This window comes from Nymphalis io, chromosome 15 (assembly GCF_905147045.1).
Source record: "Nymphalis io chromosome 15, ilAglIoxx1.1, whole genome shotgun sequence".
NCBI lineage: Eukaryota > Metazoa > Arthropoda > Insecta > Lepidoptera > Nymphalidae > Nymphalis > Nymphalis io.
Window position 1 is genome coordinate 10,910,379 of NC_065902.1, and position 27,034 is coordinate 10,937,412.

Consider the following 27,034-nt stretch of genomic DNA (forward strand, 5'->3'; position numbering starts at 1 on the left):
ACTGGAATTCAGCATTAAAGACAATATTATCCAACGTTGATTTTCAGTCCGTTGAATCGTGTCCTTGTGGATGTTTCCCAGGGGCTTCAGGGCGAACGTTAATCCTAGTTCTAATTGTTGCTACATGTATAGTTATATACAGAAAGTCGGCCCCAGTTGTTCAAACTTTTAATAATAGTCATTAAACTTTAGTATGAAAATTGATAACATGAAGTGATTTACTGGTTCATCTTTTTCTGATGAAGACACGAAGCCGTTAGTCAACTATTTAATAGCAGTTGAGTAACTTAATGCACCATAAACCATAATGTGATTTAAGTCGTGCTCCTTTGCGTCTGAAATAACATTCGCTTACTTAGAAAATTATTGCGTAATAGAGCAATGCAAAAGATTGTTGATAGAATACTTGGCTAACTGAACTTATTTTGATGATCTTGGAGTTACGAAACAGATAAATATCACTTTAGCTAAAACAAGTACTTCTACAAGACTGAATGATATATAAAAAGAAAAATAATAGATTACATCATTAACATATTCAGTCATATTTATCAGCCATTTATTTAGTATTTTATACACAATTTGGTACTTAAGGCTCACCACCTTCTTAACGTCAGCTTTCTTAAGAAGTTTATTTCCTGAAGGCGTAGTTTCCTGCCCATTTTTCTGTCAAGAAATTGTCGATAGTAATAGTTGTCTGGAGTTTGGAACTTAATTGTCTTAGAGTACCGTGCTTCGAAAAGTACGTATAGCTGTTGGTCTTGGACTTGCTATCACATCTAATGAGATTTTTTATTTGCGGAGAAACTCGTACATTATAACAATATTTCCTCCTCAGTTACGTCAATTCTCTTTTGAGAATCACAACATGTTGCTATTAAAAGAAGTCGGCTTTCATCCGCCTTAACAGACTTTCAGGCATTTGTTTCTACTCGTAATTTATGATGATTAAGTAAATGTTCAAAACAATAATGATTAATATAAAATCAGTAAACAAAATATCTGTAGAAATATTCAAATGGCATTTTCGAACTAAGTTAGATATTTGACATTCATAACCGCTTACTAATAAGAACCGAATTGAATAAATGTTTTCTGATTTCGAATACCGAATTATCGATTCGGAATAAATTGGATCTACGCTATGAAGTTTGCATGGATGTTAAAGGTAAATAGTGCTGTAAATAGTACTCAGTGATTTCTATGTCAGTTTGAGAATCTATTATTTGATGAGATAGATTTATTAAATGAATAAAGTAAAGATTTCATTCGAAAGTACAAATTTATAGTTATAGTTTTTATTTTAAAGTAAACATTATTTTTATTTTTTTTTAAGTTTTCCGTACGTGTGGATCCTGGTAATATACCTATATCATCATTTTTAGTACTTTAGCATGACAGCCTACAATCAGGTCGATTATCTTCAACGAAAAGTGTTATAACAACATTAATAAGGTGTAACTCTTGAACTTTCGTTTTTTAATAAACTCTCGAAGACTGTTATTAAGAAAAATGACTTAATTTTGTTCCGTCAGAAGTAAAGTTTACTCAACTATACATATAAAGTTATACAGTTCCGATGTTGTTTGACCTCTTACTTGTTTTGTGTTTGATATTTTAGTACGCGACCGTGTTTCTGTTCCGAGCATATTTAAACAGTTTAACTTATCATTTACAAGGGTTGTTAATAAAGGATATATTGTTCTGTTTATTCGGATATTTGCATTTCATAACTAACTAGCTATCCGTCCTGAATATAAACGGATAAATTTGAAATTCTTAGATACAAGTTACATATATCATAATAACATCATTCTTGCCAGTTTCACTTGCAAAACGATTAGTTGCAGCTTTATATAAAACAAAAGAAAGTGACTACAAAATTATGATATTAGTTATATAATTATATAGTTCTATAATTCTATATAAATCATTGTGGGTAATCTTCGGTAGTTGGCTGTAATTGACTCAAATTCATCACAGTATGATTTGAATACTCGTATTTATATATATATATATATATATATATATAAATTTTATACCTTTCACTATTTTGGATTACATAACTTAGATCATGTCCATGATTCGACAATGAGAAACCTATTAAATCTTGCTTACTTTTTATCCTCTTGTTAAATAATTTTACTCCGCTATACCTAAAATACAATCTCCAAATTCGCATGAGAAATTAATGCGTGTTTTAAGCTACTTAATATTTTCAGGTCTAGTTTTATTAACCGAGTCATTTAGCAATAGCTGTTCGCCTTTGGAATAAATTAATTATTTATCAGAATCCTAATAATTTTCTTTTAATAATTAAACACATATCGTGTTTGTTTTTTTTAGGGAAGTATATAATGAGATGCCTTTTCTAATATTAAGTATTTATTATTAAGTAATACAAAAAGCAAACAAAGTTAAATTTTTTGACATAGTTAAGCAAGTAAGAAAATAGTCCTAGTGTCATTATAACAGACTAAAAAAGTGTTTATATGTAAAGTCCTATTTTTTTACACGTTACGGAGACTACTCCCAACAAAATAATAAAAGGCTCGTCTTTTGGTAAATATATTTTTTTATTATACGATGTGTCATAAAAAAATTAAACAAAAAATAGATGCTGTTAATATTGAGGTAACGAAACCAATGTGGAATTAATTTATCGCGAGGTAAAAGGAAGGAAAGAAGGGAGTTGTAAAAATTCTTAAAATTTTTAAGGTTATAAGATTTATTTACGTCCGTAATCCGTAACCGCATGTGAATGTCCCACTACTGGGCTGAAGGCCTCCTATCCCCTTTTTGAGGAGAAGGCTTGGAGCTTATTTCACCACGCTGTTCCAGTGCGGGTTGGTGGAATACACGTGTGGCAGAATTTCAGTGAAATTAGACACATGCAGGTTTCCTCACGATGTTTTCCTTCACTGTCAAGCACGAGATGAATTATAATCACAAATTAAGCACATGAAAATTCAGTCGTGCTTGCTCGGGTTTTAATCTACGATCATCGGTCTTAACCGAATTTTAATTCACGCGTTCTTACCACTGGGCCATCTCGGCTTTATTTACGTACTCATAAAAAATGTTTTAAAGACGATAAATAAATAATTAATAGTATATATCAAATCATTCGTCGTGGTTCCAGTATATGAAATGTGATGAACTAACTAAATACATGGCTTAAAATTTCAAAGAGACTTTTATCATTATGTATCAATTCATGGGCTAGTCGTGTAATGTTACATGCTTATAATGAATATATTTGAACAAAAAATGATTAAATAATAGTGTTGAACTTTAAAAAGTCCAAATAAATTCAGGGCGGAAATGTATATGTTATTGAAATAAACATTGATATTTTGAATTTATTATGCTGAACAAACTAAAGCAGGTTTTCAAAATTATTCTCATTTACATGAATGTATAAAAATTATTCAAATATTATTTCAGCGGACAGTTTTTAAACAATCTTAATTTAGAACAGTTTGAATTAAGCACGGCTTGAAAATGCGTCGCTTAAAACTAAATTCTCCACAGACTGTAAAAACGCATGTTTTATTACATTAATGTAATGCTTCGAGAATCGTTGCTTATAAATCAAAACTTATCTACACTATCGCATAATAAAGCATTAAATATTTTGTTTATTACGATAAATTTGAATAAGTTTGAAAACTAATTTGTATTTGTTTTTCTGATATTCTTCCAAGTAGGTCGATAGCTTAACTTTATATTACTTACTACAGATTTATATTTAAATATATATTATTGACTGGGAGGAGAAAATTTTATGATAATCGGTTGTGTAGTTAATAATATAATAATAATATTCTGGGACATTTTTCACATACGGCCATCTGATCCCAAATTAAGCTTGTATAAAGCTTGTGCTATGGAAACCAGACAACTGATATACTACATATACTACTTTTCTTTTGTAAATACATACTTATATAGAAAATTACACCCAGACTCAGGACAAACAGACATGTTCATGAACACAAATGTCTGTCCTAGGTGGGAATCGAACACACAACCTTCGGCGTGAAAAGGCAAGTATTTACCAACCACGCCAACCGGCTCGTCAAAGTTAAAATGTAAAAGCAAAACAAACTCACCAATGCATTTGTAATATTAGTAAGAATGATTAAATAATAATGCATATATAATATGAAGAAATATAGGAAAAAAGAATATTAATCAAATATCTAATCATTTTTTTAAATATAAGTAGAATTTATTTTTTCTTTCTGGAAATTTCAACCTTCGGAACCAACCCCGTGGACAGCCGGAGACCAAAGTGGAAAATGAAGAATTAAAGGCTATCTTGGAAGCGGATCCATCACAAAGCTCTTCAGAGATAGCTGCAGGCTTCGGGGTAAGTGATAAAACTGTATTGATCCACTTGAAGCAAATCGGGTAAGTAAAAACACTTGAACCTCATGAATTGAGCGAATCGAACTTGCAAACACTCGTCGACTGCTGTGTTACTTTGCTCAACCGACACAATAATGAAGGGATTTTAAATCGAATAATTACTTGTGATAAAAGTGGATACTGTACGATAATCGGAAGCACTCGTCGCAATGGCTGAACCCTGGAGACCCAGGCAAATTCTGCCCTAAACGAAAATTGAGTCAGAAAAAGTTACTTGTGAGTGTTTGGTGGACTAGCGCCGGTATCGTTCATTACAGCTTTCTATAATCTGGCCAAACGATTACGGCAGATATCTATTGTCAGCAACTGTAAACCATGAAGGAAGAATTAGCTGCTAAACAACCGAGATTGGTCAATCGCTCTAGGCCACTGCTGCTTCACGACAACGCAAGACCACACACTGCACAACAAACAACAACTAAGTTAGATGAGCTACAATTGGAATGTCTGCGACATCCACCGTACTCCCCGGACCTTGCTCCAACAGATTATCATTTTTTCCGGAAATTGGACAACTTCTTACAAAGGAAAAAAATCAACTCCGATGCGGCAGTCCAAACCGCCTTCAAAGAGTTCATTGATTCTCGCCCCCATGGTTTTTTTAGTAAAGGAATCAATGAACTACCTATGAGATGGCAAAAGTGCATAGATAACAACGGTGCATACTTTGATTAATTAAATATATTTTACAAAAAAAAATGCTTTATATTCCACCCGTACAAAACGCCAATTTCATATGTAAACACCTAATAAATCTCAAGGTCTTGGAACTGACTGATTGGGTCGTCATTAGACTCAGAAGGTAATCAATAATAATAATAATGTTCTTCAGACCGATTTCGGCTACGGCGGCCAATCTCAAGAGAGATTAGCCAACTGCGCCGAAGATATTATAGTGCACAAGCACAGGTGCACTCTCTATTCCCTAACTCTCATAATCCGATGGGACGACAATCCGACATGACCGGAAGAATTTCAGGACCAATGCTTTTACGCGCTTTCCGAGGCACGGGAGTGTACACACTTTCAATTTCCAGACTCCTGGCTGCTACTGAGAATTTTCTGACACAAAAACCCAATAACTTTTTTACTGGCCCGACCCGGGAATTGAACCTAGGACCTCCGAGTCTGCGGCCTTACATGTAGCCACTGGACCAACGAGGTAGTTGTGCAGTTGCAAGTAATCAATATAGATCATACAAAACTGGCAATTTCATAGATTTTAAAGTAACTCGTACTAATAAACAAAGTGCATAATATGAATCGCGTTCTGGCTATGTTTGCGCGAGCTGAATGCCCACATTGCCAATATTGACATGAACGTAAAATATTTTTCATTGGTTTATTTTTATTTTCTGCCCTAAAATATTCTGGTTTTATATTCCATCATCAGTCAATATGACATTATTGGCAAAGTCAAACGTCCATAAATGTCTGGTTTCTCTTATTAAGAAGAAAAAAAATACGTCATTCTCTTCCACTGCAGGTTTATGTATGTTCATAATATTTAATTTGTTTTTAAATTAAACATATTATCTTAAGAAGTGCTTAAGAAGCTAATTAACTAATACAAAGAAAGTTTTCAAAATAAATGAAACAGATCACTTAAAATAAGATCATGATCACCTTCACGACCATCATCACCATTATCACCATCGTCAAGATTGATCATGACTTGAGCTTCGCAATAAGAATTTGTAGTAATATGTTTGGTTTGAACAATTCGTATTTTTATGTGCTAAAATTTAAATAATGATTAAAAGGGTATACGCCTTGCATATTTCGAGAACAAATTATATAGACGCTTAACTTAACTACTACTTTTAAAGTACCTCATTAAGTTCTCAATAATATTAGATTTAGTATTTTCTTCTTAAACGAAGCATAAAAAAAAGCTCATCAATCATTTTAAGTCGGTTAGCTTATCATCAAAATAGCGGTTAATAATGTTTAAAATAGATTTACTTAATATATTACTTTAAATTCCTGTTGTTGTTTTTATAAATTTAGTTTAATTTATATTTATAGTTTACGTGATAATCTGTTAATGTTAATTGGTATTGTATATATCAAACATTGTTTATGTGTGTATTATTGTGTAATTTGTAAATTGTTATTGTGCTTACTAAATAAATAAATAAGCATAAACAAATAGATGGATAAATTATGTATCTCTAAAGGCATGTATTTGGTGTTGATAGTGTGAGCAGAAAGAAATATTAACCATCCCTTCCATCGCCAATGCGCCACCAACCTTGGGAACTAAGATGTTATGTCCCTAATGGCTGTAGTTACACAATATTTGTTCATATAATATATAAGATAGCTTAGCTTTGAAATCATCAAAATTAATATTAGTTTGCATTAGTAAATGTAAGCCGAGATGGCCTAGTGGCAAGAACGCGTGAATCTTAACCGATGATCGTGGGTTCAAACCCGGGCAAGCACCACTGAATTTTCATGTGCTTAATTTGTGTTTATAATTCATCTCGTGCTTAACGGTGAAGGAAAACATCGTGAGGAAACCTGCATGTGTCTAATTTCATTGAAATTCTGTCACATGTGTATTCTACCAACCCGCATTGGAGCAGCGTGGTGGAATAAGCTCCAAACCTTCTCCTCAAAAGGGAGAGGAGGCCTTAGCCCAGCAGTGGGACATTAACAGGCTGTTACTGTTACTGTTACTGCATTAGTATAGTTAAGTTTGTACTTTATGTCTTACTTATATGCTTACATAAGAACATGAAATTCAAGATTGTCTTGAGACTATGAAGCTACAGAAATAACTTATATTGTATTAATATTGTATTGACTGCCTCGTTGGTCTAGTAGCTATACGTAAGACCGCAGACTCGGAGGTCTTGGTTTCAATTCCCAGGTCGGGCCAATAAAATAAGTTATTGGGTTTTCTGTTAGAAAATTCTCAGTAGCAGCCCGGAGCCTGGAAGTTGGAAGTGTGTACACTCTCGTACCTTGGAAAGCACATTAAGCCATTGGTTCTAAGCCTAAACTCTTTCCGGTCGTGTCGGATTGCCGTCCCATAGGATTATGAGAGTTAAGGAATAAAGAGTGCACCTGTATTTGTGGACACACTTGTACACTATAATATCTCCTGCGCAGTTGGCTAATCTCTGGATCTTGAGATTGGCCGCCGTGGCCCAAATCGGTCTGGAGGATATTATTATTTTATATTATTGTAATAATATTATACACTAAAAACCTTCTTGTGTAATACTTATATATGTATGTATTTTTGTTAAGTTGTTATTTTTATTAGTGTTACATCGAAGTTATATATGCTTTATTTATAGTTAATATTAGTTTGTCATTTTTAATATCATTGTTTTATGATTGTATCAGCTGATTGCGGGCCACGGAACAATAGCTAGCATAACTTTATATACCATATTTTAGAACGAACTTTGTTTTTTTTTTGTTTGCTTTTATATTTTAAACCAGTTTGTATTTAATTATGTTTGGTACATATTTGTTACTTATATCATTTTAAATGTTTATTTTATTTTTTAAAACTGATTAAATCGATATTTTTTATCTGTGTTTTTATGTCAAACTTGTATGTTCAACTAACAACTTTTATAATAAAATGTACTACGATTCAATACACAGTACAGTACATTTGGTATTGAATTTATTATGTAATCTATTCGCTTCCTCGCTAATACATGTTAATGATTGTATTGATCGTGTTTATATAATGAGATAAATTATATCAACCGACGCTTAATTATTTAGAAACCATTTATAGCAAAGCCCGTTCTGAATAACCGTTTAAGTACTAAGCGTTAACTGTTACAGAGAGATTGAGTGTATAAAATTGTCGGAAAGACTAATAAAATAAAGGATTAAACCGGCTTCCGATGTCCCGATTTAAAATGCTACATGACACCTAAAAATGGGTTCCCATTAAAAAAATCCGCGTGACTCCTTAATTACAACGGCTATCGTACCCTGATCTTTAATTACATTAATTAATGGACCTCCAATGAGAATCTGACGGACTTTTATTTATGACCATACCGTTTTGGACATTGAATTTTTTAAAATTAATTCTTTGAAAGTAGTAGTTTTTATTTAGTATTAAAAAGATCTTTATAATAAATATACGAATAACAGCCTGTGAATGTCCCACTGCTGGACTAAGGCCTCCTCCCCCTTTTTGAGAAGAAGGTTTTGGAGTTTATTCCACCATGTGGAATACACATGTGGCTGAATTTTAGTGAACACATGCAGGTTTCCTTACGATGTTTTCCTTTACCGTCAAGCACGAGATGAATTATAATCATAAATTAAGCACATGAAAATTCAGTGGTGCTTGCCCACCCAATTCAGTGGGTTTGAACCCACGATCATCGGCTTAGATTCACGCGCTCTTACCACTGGGTCATCTCGGCTAAAATATACATATATTAATTATAAACATCACTGCTACTATAGTAAAAATTTATGTCCCAGGTTCAAATTCCGGGTCAGGCCATAAAAAAAAAATAACGACGCATCTATTTCTTAGTTTATTCATTTAGTTATAATAATAGGTATATTATAATATATACATCTATATCTATACGAAAATTATAATCAGGTAAAGTTTGTGAGGTTGTAGGGGTCTCTGGATTTACTTAACCGATTTTGAAAATTCTTTTTCCAATAGAAAGCCACATCATTTGTGAGTGTCATAGGCATATATTAAACCGAAAAATGAAAAGAATTTTTCGTAGTAGTGGGATTTGCAAAGTAACTCAGAGAAAAAACGGTCGAACGAAAACGTTTCTTACGAACGCTGCCTTAACGATGAGAGATATATGATTGTGTTCAGAGACAGAGAAAAGTCAGCGACAGCATATGTATAACTTTTATAAATATAAAGTCACAAAAAGTAGTTTTTTATATTGAAAAAATAATTTAATTAGGTCATGTTTATTGGTCATATTATCAACAATTATAAATTCTTACCAAAATAAGTAAACTTATCGTCTCAAGTGTTTAAAACAAAATACTTTTTCCTTTTACTGCATATAATTTGGACTAAAGGTATATATATAAAAGGAGATAATATGACATGGGTATGGATCTGCGACCGTGTCGTAATGAATTGAGTTATATTTCTATTAGACTTAGAGTTTATTTTGTTCATTTACAACACGTCAATCTATTTAAAAATTAATTTGCTTTATTACCAAGAAATTTTTATTTAAATAAAATTCATTTTTTACATATTGTTTTTTGGTTGCATAGTTTAAGTGATAATTTAAAATATCAAATACGCGCAACAATATCACTAATGTTCGGCCACTCGATCACAAGTAAAAATGCTTACCGCCTAACGAAGCGGGCACGGGTCAGCTAGTATTAAATAATTCTGTTTATTTAGATGACAAAACACGAGAATACTGAAAACGCTGATTTGAATTCTTGCAAGCGGGAACAAGAGCTAGCAAACTTACAAAATGGGATGCTGAAGACTGAGTTAAGAGAGGGGCTTAAGTTTGAAATACCCTGTTATTAACCGGAGAGAGTGTCTGAGAAGTAAGCAAGATGACTTCAGAGAGTTCAGTGTTTATTAATGAAAAGACGTAATTATTTGACAAGCCGGTTGGCGTGGTTGGTAGAACACTTGCCTTTCACGCCGAAGGTTGTGGGTTCGATTCCCACCCAGGACAGACATCTGTGTGCATGAACATGTCTGTTTGTCCCGAGTCTGGGTGTAATTATATATATATATCAGTTGTCTGGTTTCCATAGCACAAGCTTTGTACAAGCTTAATTTGGGATCAGATGACCGTGTGTGAAAAAATGTCCCAGGTTATTATTATATTATTATTATTAATTGTACCTTTTACGAGTTATTTATCACTAGAGTTTTATCCGCGGTGCTCTCGTCGTGATTCAGAATTGCCAACCAATATCCTCAAAAACGGAAGATTTTCATATAAACTTTCATCTTTATCAATATGTCCTAATACTCTTATCATCATTATTTAATTTATCCTTAATTTAAATAATACTTATATATTAACTAATTTATTTATTCTCATACAGTTATTAAAATAACAATTTAATTTCTAGCGATTTATTGTTATTTTACACTCATATATACATATATATATAAAATATGTATTATATAAGTATATAATTATGAAATAATATACTATGTTAAAAAATGCACCAAAAATAAATACGAACGGATATATCCATTGACTAGATTCGAATATATGGTTTGATATTGAATCTATAAAAAAAATTAAACCATACGATACGTAATTTTAACCGTATTATAAAATAGAATTATTAGGTCCTTCCATATGAATTGGCGTTTTGTAAGGGAGGAATATAAAGTAAATTTTTTTTTGTAAAATATATTTAATTAATCAAAGTATGCATCGTTGTTATCTAGGCGCTTTGCCATCTCATAGGTAGTTCATTGATCTCTTTACTAAAAAACCATGGGGGCGAGTATCAATAAATTCTTTGAAGGCGGTTTGGACTGCCGCATCGAAGTTGAATTTTTTTTCCTTATAAAAAAATGTCCAATTTCCGGAAAAAATGGTAATCTGTTGGAGTAAGGTCCGGGGAGTACGGTGAACGTCGCAGACATTCCAATTGTAGTTCATCTAACTTAGTGGTTGTTTGTTGTGCAGTGTGTGGTCTTGCGTTGTCGTGAAGCAGCAGTGGCTTAGAGCGATTGACCAAACTCGGTTGTTTAGCAGCTAGTTCTTCCTTCATGGTTTGCAGTTCTGACAATAGATATCTGCCGTAATCGTTTGGCCAGATTTTTGAAAGCTGTAGTGAACGACACAGGCCCTAGTCCACCAAACACTCACAAGTAACTTTTTCTGAGTTAATTTTCATTTAGGGCAGGATTTGGCTGGGTCTCCAGGGTTCAGCCATTGCGACGAGCACTTCCGATTATCGTACAGTATCCACTTTTCATCACAAGTAATGATTCGATTTAAAGTTCCTTCATTATTGTGTCGGTTGAGCAAAGTAACACAGCAGTCGAAGAGTGTTTGCAAGTTCGATTCACTCAATTCAATCATCGTTCAAATTTTTTACTTTCTCGATTTGGTTCTAGTGGAATAATATAGTTTTATCACTTACCACGAAGCCTGCAGCTATCTCTGAAGTGCTTTGTGATGGATCCGCTTCCACGATAGCCTTTAATTCTTCATTTTCCACTTTGGTCTCCGGCCGTCCACGGAGTTAGTTCTAAAGGTTGAAATTTCCAGAACGAAAACGTTGAAACCAAAAACGTACCGTGCTTTCTTTTGCGACACCAGCGGCATACACATCATTAATCCTTCGAGCTGTTTTTGCAGCACTGGTGCCACGGTAGAACTAGTAGAACGGTACTACTAGTATATTTACAGATATTTCATGTTTTCCATTGTGCGGTAATACGCTTATTACCGCCAAAGAAAAAAATAATGAGGAAAAAACAAATGAATGACTGTTTTGAAAACTTAAATGTACAGCTAAATGAATTTATAAATTTGAATTTGGAATTCTTAACCAAAGAGGAGATATTTCAGATCAAAATGATCAGTATGACAAAACGTTTATTTCACATGTAATTATATTAATTACATGTGAAATAAGCGTTTACCTGACCTGTAAAAATTTGTAGGAAACAGATCATCTTTATTTGCACACATAAAATACTACACAAAATCGCAAATCAAAAACATTGATGAAATGCAAAGTGATCACTATCTCTTTTTTAATTGATCGAAAGCGTCCTCTTATAATATAGTTATTCAAGCTCCTAGCTATCGACAGTAAATAAATTAAAAAAAATACTTATATATTAACAATTGTAGGTATGCATCAGCACAATTTTTTGTTGTGTACCTCGCTATTTCTCTAAGAAATTATTTGTTTGAAGCATTAATAATGGAATCTTTTATAGGTTTTCTAAATGGGTCGGTTATATTTGACAAATGTTTTTAATAATGGCTTTCGACAAAGGCAAAGAGAAAAGCTTATGGAAAGTGATTGAGCACGTCTAAATCCGTACCGTCAAAAAACAATACCGAGTGTTATATCGAGTACAATACCGAGTGTATACAAAAAATACATTACATCTTAGTTCCTAAGAATGTTGGCGCATTGGCGATGTAAGCGGTGGTTAACATTTCTTACAATGCCAACGTCTGTGAGCGGTGGTGACCACGTACCAGTAGGTAGCCTATATGCTCGTCCTACCTATACTATAAAAAAGAGATACATTATTAAATATTAAATGTTTGTAACTGTATCTCGGAAATAAGAAGTGTCACGTACCCTTCTCTCATTTCTGTAATTCTGACAAAGTATATGAACAATGTAATAGTTAGCGGCCAAGATGTGAAATGATAATAATTCAGTATCTGGTTGAACTTGAATGTTGCTATGTAATTGGTAGCTCCTGTCGAATGCATTTCAATTATGGTCAATAACAATGGCTATACCTCTACGAACAATATCTATATATAAAATAAGCAAGTGTTTGCAGAGATGCACTCTCTATTTCCTTACTCTTATAGTCTGATTTAAGCTGACAATCCAATACGACCTAAAAAAGATTAGGCGAAACGCATAAATGGCTTTATGATCTTTCCTAGGCGTCAGTATAACGCTGCCAACATCCCAACTCCGAATTGCTACTGAATTTCTTAACGGATAAACCAATAACTTCGACTCACCGCTAGTTACACCTATCCTCATTAACAGTAGATTTAAAGTTAGGAAATAATTAATGAGTTTGCTTAATTTCTATTTAAAATTCATGGTTTGTTACGCAAACGGCGTAAACTCCGTCGGTTCATTCTTTCGGAACAATGTTGCGGAGTAAATTTTAATGCGCGTGTAACCTCGAATCCTTTGAGAAGTAGCGGATTAGGTTTCTTATTGGGATCTCATTCATATCTCATTGGGATGATAATGGATTATTAATTACTTGAAAGAATAGAGATGCGTGTTTTAGGAATAAATATATTTTTGAGTAAACTTAATCAGAAGCTATCAGAAACGGCACTTATCTTTTTATAGAATTAATCCTATGAAAAACACATATGTATATAACAAATTTTAAGATTTGCATGTAGCTTAAAGTATATTATAGAATAGATTATACGAAAAACATATGTTTCACCTTTCTTTTTTCTATGAATACATTTTTATAGTATAGGTAGGCGTACTAGCATATGAGCCACCTGATGGTAAGTGGTCACCAACACCCATAGACATTGACATTGTAAGAAATGTTAACCATCGCTTACTTCACCAATGCGCCATTAACCTTGGGAACTAAGATGGTACGAGTATGTCCCTTGTGCCGGTAATTAAACTAGCTCACTCACTTGGTATTGTTGTGTTCTTGTTTGAAAGGCGAGTGAGCCAGTGTGATTATAGGCAAAAGATACATAACATCTTAGTTCCCTAGGTTGGTGGCGCATTGGCGATGTAAGCGATGTACATTTCTTACAATGCCAATGTCTATAAGCGTTGGTGACCACTTACCATCAGGTGGCCTATATGCTCGTCCGCTTACATATATTATGAAAAAAAGAGATATATTAAGTAACAGAGTATTAGGCTTTACTAATAAGATTATTTTTTATAACTTATTGAAGTCTGCTTTGTGACAACACAAGTAAAAATGAAATTCTCAATCCCACTAATACATAGCCTCAATGAATTAATGTACAACTGGCGAAGACAATTTTATATAAAGCATTTTAAAAGCTGTAAGGGAATCAACAGAAAAATATCGATTTTGTCTGGAGTTATTATTTTCATTATAAAAAGATGACAATTAATATAATTAAAACAATAGAAGGTGGACCGGTAAATGGACAATCTGATAGTAATGATGGTCACCACCGCCCATAGACTTTGGTTCTATAAGAAATATTAACCATTCGTTACACCGTCAATGCGCCACAAACCTTGGGAAGAAAGAAATTATGTCACTTGTGTCTGCAGTTACAGTGGCTTCTTCAAACCGGGACACAACAGTACGAAGTATTACTGGTTGGCGGTAGAATATTTAATGAGTGGATGGCACTAAGTCATTAAGTGTGAGATTAAGTAAAGTATATGCTAAATATGTTTATGCAACACAAGCTTAACTCCTGCAAACCCGATGTGATTTTTCATCATCGACTAAGATTAATCATAAAAATCAATTTAGTGCTTGAAAAACTCAAAGTACCGAAAACCTTTAAGACCTTTTTTGTCCATTCAAATGTCTCCTTTATTTCTGAACTGGCTGGTTTTAAAACGTTTACTGAATATTTTAGAAAAATATATCAAAAACTATTTATTTTATACATAAGCCATTCAATTTATTTTTTTATAATTCGAACGTTTGATTTAGAAGGGAATTAAATTGTGATGATTTTTTTTAATAATATTACAATTTACTCCTACGACAGGAAATATTTGGTAAAACTAGAACAAGTTAAATAAAAGATTAAGTTAAATCTTCTATATACGTCCTAAACTAAACAAACCCGTCATCTTCGTATTAAATTTTCCAATTACACGAACTCAAGATATATTTATCTAGAGCTCAAAAAACATTCAAAGCTGTATTCACTTTAATTATTCATATTATAACTTAAAATATTTGTTAATATAGTAATAATTTTACTTTATATGTTACTTCTGAATTAATTTAAGCAATGACAAAAAAATCACCTATGTTTAAAATTACAAAATTCCAAATGAGATCTAAATTTCTTTAGAACAAATTCCAATAAATGGAATTAAATTACATGTTTCTTGCTGTGTACTTATGAACTAAGTGTGAACTTACTAGTGGCAACTCGGCTTTTGTACAATTTAATTCATATTATAATATATGTAATAATTACAGTTTCTTAACATAATAAAACCCAAAAAGCAACTAATTAGCTTTGTAAAAATGATTATCCCTATATTTTAATTAATTATTTAATAAGAAAATATAATAAATGAGAATTTGTTATACATATCGTAGAAGTAAATACAAATCCCGAAGGCAATGAAACATTTAACGACTTTTTTGAGGTATTTTTGTTAGATTAATTTGGTTTCATGTTCGTTCATTATTCTATTGTACGTAATACGAACTATTTCTACATTTTATTATTTTTTTATATTTTGTATCAGTGCTTCATTTATTTATTTCAAAACTAATTGATTCTATCAAATATTAAAACAGTGTAAAATAATACTTTTTTATTATGAAAAGTTTTTTTTTTCAAAAATCGAAACATTGTTTCCAATGTTAATTCGATATTTTTTTTTTCAATCTGTTGAAAAGCAAGCTATATCGAAGAAATTGTTTATTTTTCTAAGTCAAATTCTAGATTATAAAAATATATTAATTGTATAAAAAAGTGTACGTTACCTGGCCGCTATATTTTCAGTGCCGTTCCAGATCTCTGGTAATCATTTTGTCATTACGATTCGTATCATGCAATCATAATAAAGTTACCCCATATCTTTGATGTACCACATCATAAGCTATATTACGAATCACAACACTTATCACGATAAATAAATAATTCAAATGTTTAGTGTCAGAGAAAAAAAAAATAAAACGACGTTTTATTTTTTTTGGTTTTTAATTAAAACCAAAAAATGTTCCGTTTAAAATAAATTCAAATTTCGAATGTTATTCGTATTATATGAGTGCGGATGGAAACGTGCGCTTAGTACAACGGACAAGGTTAGACTGAGCCACTGAGGGGTGAACCGTGGCGCGCGCAAAACTGTTGATTTCGCCTTTGCAGACTCCGTTGAGCTAGTGCGAAAAATTAGGCACGGTCTTTGTGCATTGTCCTTTTTCCGAATGTGTGATGTTTGCTTCCCACTCTAATGTGGCAGGGATACTCTAGCGTCCGTATAATTGGTTTACCAGTGCAATTAAAACACTTCCTATTTGTCACTCATTGGATTATATTGGTGAGTATATAATATTTTTCGAAAGATAACATTTTGGATTTATTTATAATTTTTTTTTTTGGCTTTGTTTTTTTTTTATAAGAGTTAATAAAGCAATTAATAATTATTATATTGTTCGCATATGACCATATTACCAGCGATATTTACCAGCAATTTTGAATTATTTTAAAAGATATATTAAATTTAAGTTACTTTATTAATCTTACTACTATTAAAAATGTGAAAGCTTATATGTTTGTTACTCAATCACGCGAAAATGTCTGAACGGATTAGGGTGTAATTTGAAATAGAAATAGCTTATGTCCTGACTTAACACATAGATTAACTGTCCGCACCCCTTACAAGCGGGTAAAGCCGCGGGCGGGCTTAGTCATGTATTACGAGTATGTATATATCACAGTCTTATAAAATCTGAAAAGAAATTCATGAAAACTAACTCCACGCTTTTTATCATATTTTTTGTAGCATTGTGTATAAAATTGAAAAACATAAATAGTATACTTATGTACGCATTGTACGGTGAATTTAATATGAAATTTTGTTTTATAATGTTATGAATAATAGCAGTAATTTACCGCTAAGTTCAGTCAGTGACTTCGCCCGAGTGAATTGTGGGAATAGGGTTGAATATAATTCATATGAAGAAATAGTTTGTTGTTTATTATAAAACACTTGCATTTTTCATTGCTTTTGATATTATTTCTATGTAATTTGAAGAAAAATTTTAATTTTTGGCATTTAAGAAATAAATAAAGAGACTACTTCGCACCCACAGTTTTGCCTGCGTTATGGGAGAGGTATTAGATTGCCTATGAGCATAGATATAAGCTTTCTATTGTGTGATTGAGTAATAGACATACAAACAAACAAACTTTCACATTTATAATATTAGCAGCATGATGATATTGATTAAACTTGATTACATTATCACCAGAATCAAAAGTGTTTTCCAATTCAATTGCTTTTGTGCGCCGTTAATTATGGCATCAGTAAAAATTGAATCAATTTATTAATTCTTCTATAATGCGTGTACAATATATATATACTGCTGACTGAATGACAAATCATGAGATCTCCGAAATTATAAGTCCGATTGACTTGTAATTTAGCACAGTTTTGCTACGTAGACTTTGAGTCTAGTCCTACCGAAAATATATTTTTTATCATCCAAAATTTGTAACTTAAGTTAACAATTAAATTAAAAAATTAAAGGGACAACTTTGTCTGAATTTCACCAGTACGAAGTCGGAACGTGGTGTTAGTTTTATAATGACAGTTAATTGGAAGGAAGATTTTCAGATAAAATCATAAAGTTTTACTAAAACTAGCTCATTTTGTTTTGAAACATTTTATATAGTATTTGTGACACAGTTTATTTCTAATAATTTTATACACGATGATTATGCGATGGCTCCGTTGCTAGAACACACGAGTCTTAGGATAGCGAGCTCACGTTGCAGAAGAGTAATACCTCCCGCCTCGCTTAAATAAAATTTATGTTAATGCAAAATATCATGTAATAAATAAATTTGGACAATGATGACGTTCGCCTGATTGAGTCTTGTCATGGGGGTCATTTTTAAGCGAGACTAGCCAGCTGCACTGGATGTAGAATACAGCGCAAATGTGTACGAAATTACAAATGGAACCGGAAGTTTATTTGCAAGACCGACAGCTTTACGGTTAATAAAACCAAGACGGCAGTGTGGATACTGCCAATATTCACTCTGTGTTCCTTCTGAGAATTTCTTAACGAAAAATCTAATAACAATTTTATTTGTACCTATGTGGCTTGCGGCTTTATAAGCTAACGAGGGAGTTGGTTATGGACAATAGCATGTGTTATACATTGAATGTGTTAAGTCAGCTTATAACGGTTTTTGAAATGATTAATTTAAATAACGAACACGTTTAATGACCAATGAAAAGTCAGAATAGTCTGGTATCGTTATTTCAAAACCCTGACATCGGGTTTCTTAACAAAGGCTAAGCGTGGAATGATTTAACCCTAAATTATGAATTCTAAAGCAATGCGAGTAAATCCATCTTTCTAAAATTAAGAATTAACAGTATATAATATGTATTTAACTGAACATGTCTCTTTGTCCTGAGTCTGGATGTAATTATCTTTATAAGTATGTATTTACAAAAAAAATAAAATAGTATATGTAATATATCAGTTGTCTGGTTTGCCATAGTACAAGCTTTGTACAAGCTTAATTTGGGATCAGATGACTGTGTGTGATAAATGTCCCAGGATATTATTATTATTATTTTTTAAAAATTTGATAATTTTTTTAAATGTTTGCCTGGGATATTATCATTTGTTCGTGTTTTTTTAGTTTCATAAAAATCGGTTTGTTACACACAATATGATAGGATTTCATCTCCATCGTTTGGTAACAGCTTGTGAATATCCCACGGCTAGGCTAAGGCCTCGTCTCCCTTTTTGAAGAGAAGATTTAGAGCTTTTGCCACAACGCTGCTCCGATGCGGGTTGGTGGATATCTATCGTTAAAATAAATATTAACAAAAAAGAAAGATAATTTAAAAATAAGAATACAACAACTAAACAAAGATACCGTAGGTATTAATAAGTAATCAAATAACTAATGACAATCTTCATGCTAATTATATAAAGGCCGTTACATTTCCAGAGCGAACGAAATAAATTGTATTTTTTATTAGTTTAATTATGCCGACTTACGCTTATGAGGTGCTTCAGGGCACACAACTCCTAATTCCATACCCCATGCCCATCGATGTTAATCCTAACATTGATTTAGGCACTTCTGCAAGCCGACCAGTTTTTTTTTTCAATAATCATACCAACGTTTCACATCCGTCGGCGGTTCAGTGAAAACCACCTTTTTATTGACATTTTTTATATTTTTTATAGTATAAGTAGGCGGACGAGCATGGGCCACCTGATGGTAAGTGGTTACCAACGCCAGTAGACATAGGCGTTGTAAGAAATGTTAACCGTCTCTTACATCGCAAATACACTACCAACGAACTTTCACTCACCCTTCAAACCGGAACACAACAATACGAAGTACTGCTGTTTTGCGGTAGAATATCTGATGAGTGGGTGGTACCTACCCAGATGTGCTTGAACAAAACCCTACAGTACAGTTGCAGCGTTAAAGAAGGGCAAACCATAATTCTCTTGCTTGAATAATATCAGTGGTTATATATGCATATGTATATTAGCATTATATAGCCCATCAGCTTTAATATATAGTATAATTTTATTAATGTATAATATTAGCAAATGTTATAAGTAATATTTATTCTAATTGTATTTGAACACGCAAGCTCGATATATTTCTTAGCTTTTTTTGGTTTATTGTTATTTTATTAGTATTTCATTTTAAATTTATTTAAAAATCGAATTTCATCGCATCATTGTTTTTCGAGATTATCGTTATATACGTAACGTAAAATATCTAGATTTTATTATAGACGCTCATAATGTATCATGGTAATATAATTTTATGATCATTTTTGTATGTATTTTATGTCTGAAAATTTTAAGGTTGTCTTGACATCCGTACTGATTTTTGTATAACATAATGATTAAAAGAAAACAGCATGCATACGTATGCTATTGAACGTGATGAGTGTTCGTTAATTTTAGCCGATGATTCTGAGTTCAAATCCATTAAATAATCACAATATTATATATCATAATAGTATTTCGTGGTAAGGGACCGCATCGTGAGGAAACCTGCATATGGCGTATGAAAACGTGTATGCGCCAACCTGCTTTGGTTTAGCGTTGCTGAGTAAACTCCAAACCTTCTCTCCCTTTGTGGTACAATTACATACTGTAGACATATTTATTGTTAATTGAAAGACTATATAATTTAGTAAAGGTTTTTTTTTTATTTAAAAAAACGTAAGAAGTCAGGTTGGTGGCAAATCTCTCTATATCTCTAATGAGCTAATGTTCCAACAACCTTGGGAACTAAGAAGTGGTGGTTGGTGGCGCACTGGCGATGTAAGCGATGGTCAATATTTCTTACAATGTCTATGGGTGTTGCTGACCACTTACATTTAGGTGGCCCATATGCTCGTCTGTCTACCCATACTATAAAAAAAGTTATGTCGCTTGTACCTCAACCTTCAAACGTCATTGGCTCACTCAACTTCAAACGCGATAATATGTGATATGTAAGGGGTGGCTGCACAAAGCCCTACCACGAAGTATGTGTTATTTGTATTTTGTGGTTGTTATACTTTTGAATGTTGGTAGATGCAACTACCTCTCGATGTTATAATAGAATATTTCATTACATCGCGTCTTTGTCTATTGTTTTCTTTAATGGCCACGTCTTGCAAGATGTGCTCAGATTTCAGATTTCAATATATATCATGAAGACACGAGTTACTCCAGAAATATATTTAATTTAATAGAAGTGTAATATTTAATAATTAGAGTGAGAAACATCATAAAAACCATTGGAATCCTATCTCACATTCTAGTAGTTAGGTTTAGGTTGCTTACAAGGTCCTGGATTCAAATCCTGTGTCGTGCCTTTAAAAAGTTTTTCTGCCTATAAATACTCTTAAGCAACACGAAAAACTCGTTAGTCCAGCGTTTGAATTGTGTCCAAACATGGCGGATTGCCAAGCTATCGGATTATGAGGAATAGCATATGCATTTATGGTTGCGCACACACTCGAGCACTTAATTTTTTCTTGACTGATTGGCTATTGGTTCTGCTTATAATGGTTACCGATTGAAATCGCACACGAAGATCTAATATTATCACATATAATTGTGTATTTATAATTCATCTCTTAACACAGGCATCCGACACAGAGTCCAGATTCTCTCTTTAAAATATAAAGTCATTTATGTGTTCAAATTGTCACTCCATTCTGTCAATATTATAAATAAAGAATGTTTATCTGCTTCAGCTTTTAGTCTTTTAGAAGTTCTTTCTTTTCATTAGACGTTAGGATTATACGTTCCAGGGATCATCTCGTTTGTTTGAACCATAGAAAATCCTTTATAAGGTGCATTTTTCTTGCGTGCATTGGAATATCGACAGTAATCAATTGAAATTGAAAAATAAATAAATGAAATTCAATTATTCACGTCAAAAATATTTTAATAAAAAAAAAATCTGTATTTGAATTATATTTTTCAAAATTCAAAAAATAAATATTTAACATAACTAGAGAACATCGTTCTAATATCTAGGATCAGAATACAATGCGCTAATTGCCTCGTTGTCAAACCGTAGCTCCACATTCCAAAATATTCTATTTTTTTCTCAATAGCAATGTTTGTGGTAGCCAAAGCCTAATCCTAATCTATTGATTTTAAAATCGAATCTAAGAAGATGAAGTTTTATGCTAAATTAGTAAGTTATTCTTCGATAGTAGAAGCTTTTATTATTCTTAGTAATACAAATGGAAATACATGTTGTATATTTTATATCATGTAAAAGATTTTTTAGAGGATTTTTTTTTATCACAACAACACGATTATTGCCCGAGCAAGTATTGCCGCGATGGGTGTTGGTCCAATGGAGACGGCTGTTGAACTAATGCCGGGGGAAACTGTATTGACCTGCCGGACAGGGAGACCCGAAAAAACGGCTGTTCCGCTGGCCGCCCGTGGCACAGTACAGGGGCCCGAGCATGCCTAACCAGCTCGCGAGGCTGCCCTACCAGGCCACGCAAAATCTCGGGGTGGACCGTCGTGCCGGTTGGTGACCGGAAGGTGGGGTCCCGGCGGCCACTTCGGTTCGGGGGCCCTTCCGTGCGGCGGGTCAGTGTATTTTTCCTTTTGGCAACCACTTGGGGAAACACGCCTCCACACTTTGCCTATCCCTATCGTGGCAATACGTCGCTCGCTTCACGTCTCTTTTCCATTTTTTTTTCCAAATGGTAGCGCAACAAAACAGGAATAACGGTCGTACAGCGGTGCACACCCCCACCATACCCTCGCTGTTTGAGGTCGAGTTTCTCTAACATCTGTGGACTCCACGCTAACCTCAACGCTGTCCACCACCATCTCGAAACAGCACGGCCAGCAATGTTATTTCTCACGGAGACACAAATACTCATTCCTGCCGATACCAGCTACCTTAATTATCCCGGCTACACGCTTGAAGAATCCTTCAAAGCGAAAGCCGGAGTATGCTTGTTAGTCAGGACGGATGTTTGCTGTCACCGACTGCGCTGCTTGAAGAACCCCTCCTTCTCCATGTTGGTGGTACGTGTGGACCTGGTTCGTCGTCGTCAACTGGTTGATCAGCCCACCAGGATACCAGACATTGATGGGCAAGCACCTTCTCTACTGGACCTTCTGCTGACTTCTCACCCGGTGGAATATCAGGTTGTGGTTCAGGCTCCTCTTGGCTCTTCGGATCACGGCCTTATATCTAGCAGAGTGCCACAGGCCAAGCTGCCGCCACTAGCGGTATACAAACGTCGCGTTTGGTACTATAAGTCGGCAGATTGGGACGGTATGCGCGATTACTATGCGTCGGTCCCTTGGAAAGAACGTTGCTTCAGTGGGAATGACCCGACAGCTAGTGCCACTGCTGTTGCTGGCGAGATCATGTTGGGAATGGAATACTACATTCCTAGCTCAGATCTCGTCAGTAGGGGTACGCGTAACTGTTGGTTCACTCGTGAATGTACCGATGCTGTATCATCTAAGCAGGCGGCATATCGCAAGTGGATCAACGGCTGCATTAGCGGGGCCATCTAACATTGACTCACTGAAAGCAAACTACAATAAAAATTCCAAGTCCTGTAGAAAGGCATACACGAGAGCGGATGCACAGCGCATTGTACAGATTGGTCATGATCTTGTTTCGCATCCTAGGGGCTCCCGTAGCTTCTGGCCTCTGACCAAGTCTGTGCAAAACAATTTCTGCCAACCTTCGCTACCACCGCTCAGAAATCCGGACGGATCGCTAGCTTACAGTCCGCAAGAGCAAGCTGATCTCCTGGCTAAACTCTTTGCCGATAATTCCGTCATCGATGATTGTAGTGCGCTGCCACCTACAATACCTTCATATGGCCATACGATGCCTGACATCAAAATCAGGCAACGTAATGTGCGTGCGGAGCTGCAATCACTTGATGTACGCAAAGCTAGCGGTCCCGATGGAATACCAGCCATAGTGCTGAAGAAGTGCGCAGCGGAGCTGTCTCCTGTGTTAACGCGCCTGTTCCAACTATCTCTCTCTTCGGGATGTGTGCCGGAGGCTTGGAGAAGAGCTAATGTACAAGCGGTTCCCAAAAAAGGGGATTGGTCTGACCCGGCAAATTATCGGCCAATAGCTATCACCTCAGTACTTTGTAAGGTGATGGAACGGATTTTAAACAACCAACTGATCCATTACCTAGAAGATCACTGTCTAATTAATGATCGTCAGTACGGGTTTCGACCAAAACGGTCCACAGGTGATCTTCTAGCGTACGTAACAAACCTCGGGGGTGAAGCTATCGACAAGCATGGAGAATCGTTGGCTGTCAGCCTTGATATCTCCAAGGCTTTCGACAGGGTCTGGCACAGAAGTCTTCTCTCCAAGCTGACGGCATATGGTCTACCTGCTCAGCTATGCACCTGGATTGCCAACTTGCTACACAAGCGTAGCCTTCGTGTTTTAGTTGATGGTTGCGCTTCACAATTCTATGTAGTGAATGCTGGGGTCCCCTAGGGATCTGTGCTATCTCCCACGCTCTTTCTTTTGCATATCAATTATATACTCTCTCTTGGGAACATACATTGCTATGCAGACGATAGTACAGTGCATGGTGGATACCACGGACGCGCAGTGGCTGGGCGGGCGGAAATTGAGGAGAGGCGGAAGGATCTTGTCATTGAACTCGATAGGACATTAGAGCTCATCGCCAAATGGGGCTCTGATAATCTTGTTGAGTTTAATGCCAAGAAAACACAGGTTCGTGCTCACACGGCGAAAAAGTCAACATTTTCCCCTCTTCCCTCCCTCTGTGGTACTCCGCTGGTGATGCAAAGCAAAATCGCCATGCTTGGGATTGACGTTTGCTGCGACCTTAGTCCAAGGGATTACATCGAGGCTGTTATAAAAACAGCTTCACGGAAACTCGGAGTTCTGAACAAGGTGCTGCGTTTTTTCACGCCACAACAACTGTGCCTGCTGTACAAAACACAGGTACGGTCTTGCGTGGAATATTGCTCGCACCTTTGGGATGGCTCCGCTGAGTATCTACTGGAGGCCTTGGACCGGTTGCAGCGACGTGCAGTACGCATTATTGGCGACGTAAAGATCACAAACACCCTTGAACCTTTACAATTGCATCATGAGATAGCAGCACTGAGCGCTTTCTATCGATTGTATCACGGCGAGTACTCTTAGGAATTATTCTCTCTAATTCCTGCTTCCCCCTTCCTTCGTAAGTCCACGCGAGCTGGTTCTCGATGTCACCGCCTAACTGTGATATCAATTCCATAGCGAACAAAGAAATTTGGCAACTCCTTTCTTTGTCGCACTTCCAAAAAATGGAGTTCCTTACCAGCTCACGTGTTCCCCTCCTCTTACAACCCGGGTTTCTTCAAACGAGGCGTGAAGAGGCATCTTGCGGGCCGGCAAGGCGAAGGCGACTAGTGCAGAACGTTTTTCCCGTCTGTACTGGCCGTCGTTGCGTTTGGACTCTACTACCACTTACCATCAGGTGGAGTAGAGTCATTTGCACTCCCGGCGAATATAAAAAAAATAAAACGATATAGTAAATATAATTTTTAACAAAACCTATGAACACGAAAGGACAACCTGAGCTCTGCAAAGGATTTAGGTTTAACTCATTTCGCACGTTTAGTTTCAACTAAGTGTTGTTCCAGGATAAATTAACTTTAGTTATTAACTAAAATGAGTTTCGTCCGTCCACTGTGATGTATGAACTAAAATCTACAAATATAATACAATTATAAAGGAATTATGTTTTGCCAAGATTAATTTACGAGAATAATTATTTCGCTAAATATATTGCACAAAAGTTTTTAAAAGATATTAAAGATAAAATATATTACAGATAAATATATATAATATAAAAAAGTCTTTGTTTTTTCTTGTGAGCACCAGTTAAGTATTACACTTTAAACTTGTATTGGAATTCTTACTAAAATGATTTTGATTAAGCTCAGTATGAAACTTTCTTAGCTTACTTGGTTTTGTGCCAGTCCGTCTATGTACGACCAATTTATCACATATTACTTACTGGTGGTAGGGCTTTGTGCAAGCTCGTCTGGGTAGGTACCACCCACTCATCAGATATTCTACCGCAAAACAGCAGTAATTGATATTGTTGTGTTCTGGTTTGTAGGGTGAGTGAGCCAGTGTGATTACAGGCACAAGGGACATAAAATCTTAGTTCCCAAGGTTGGTGACGCATTGGCTATGTAAGCGATGGTTGACATTTCTTACAATGCCAATGTCTAAGGGCGTTTGGTGACCACTAACTATCAGATGGCCCATATGCTCGTCCGCCGTCCTATTCTATAAAAGAAAAATATATTCTATCGCCAAACAGCAGTATTTACTAATGTTGGGTTCTATTTGTAGAGTGAGTGGGATATTTTAACTACAAGGGATATAACAAGTTGGTGGCGCTTTGGCGATTTAAGCGATGGTTAATATTTCTTACAATACTAATGTCTATTGTCTATTGTCTAATGGGCGGTGGTGACCACCTTACCATCAGATGGCCCATTAGCTCGACCGCCTACCTATTATAAAAAAAACTTGTTATCCAATATTTATCTGATATTTAGGGCCATTTTGTTATAATCCCAAATCCTTAAATGAATCATTCATGGCCTTCCGGATGATGATTATATGTTTATGCGTGTATGTGATATTAGGGTCCTTAATGTGTGTGTGACGTTCAAACATAAAACGTCTTGTTTATACAGGGGCGCGCTGGAGCAAGAAATTACTTTATAAATTGTTATTTTGATTTTATCACGCGAAAACGTTGAGTGCCATTAACAAATTGGTTTGCTCTTCTGCTTAAGATAATTCAATACGTTTACTAATTTTACGAAGTGAGGACATGATTACGCTAAATATTGTTTAACAAATATAAATGTCCCACAGGACTAAGACCTTTCTTTTGAGAAGCACGCCTGTTTAAGTGTTGAGTTAATTCCAATACGCTACTTCAATACGGATACATATGTGACAGATTTTCAACAGATGCGGACGAAATCATTCGAATTTTAAAAACGGAATTCTGCTACATGAATATACTTTTTTTTGTTAGACTGTGAAAACGAGCAGGAGGCTCACCTGATGGAAAGTGACTACCACCGCCCATGGACATCTGCAACACCCAAGGGCTTGCAGGTGCGTTGCCAGCCCTTGAGAAATAAATCTTATGTGGAGAAAATATATATTTTTTACTTTAACCAAATGGGAGTAAAACCAACAAGCCAACATGGCTCAGTGCATATAAGACATGGAATGCATTGATCGCAAGTTATAATCCAGATTTACCGCTAATTTTTCTTTCTACTCAAACAAAAAAAATTTTACTTTAAGAATGACCACACAAAATGACCCGTGATCACACCACTCGTGACCCGTTATCACACAACCAGTGACCTTCCGGTATTATATTATGTGTTTCAATCCGCTAA

At 34.8% G+C, this 27,034-nt stretch overlaps 2 protein-coding genes across 2 annotated transcripts in view; both read right to left on the reverse strand.

The window, feature by feature from the left end:
• Positions 1 to 16,111, reverse strand: part of LOC126773818 (5-hydroxytryptamine receptor) — a 102,488-nt gene extending 86,377 nt beyond the window's left edge. The window contains exon 1 of the mRNA XM_050495014.1: positions 15,827 to 16,111. The gene's annotated coding sequence lies outside the window, so the exon portion shown is untranslated. The remainder of the gene's footprint in view (positions 1 to 15,826) is intronic.
• The window catches only part of LOC126773769 (RING finger protein nhl-1), a 440,095-nt gene that overhangs the window by 215,466 nt on the left and 197,595 nt on the right, over positions 1 to 27,034 (reverse strand). The gene's annotated exons all lie outside the window — the stretch shown is intronic.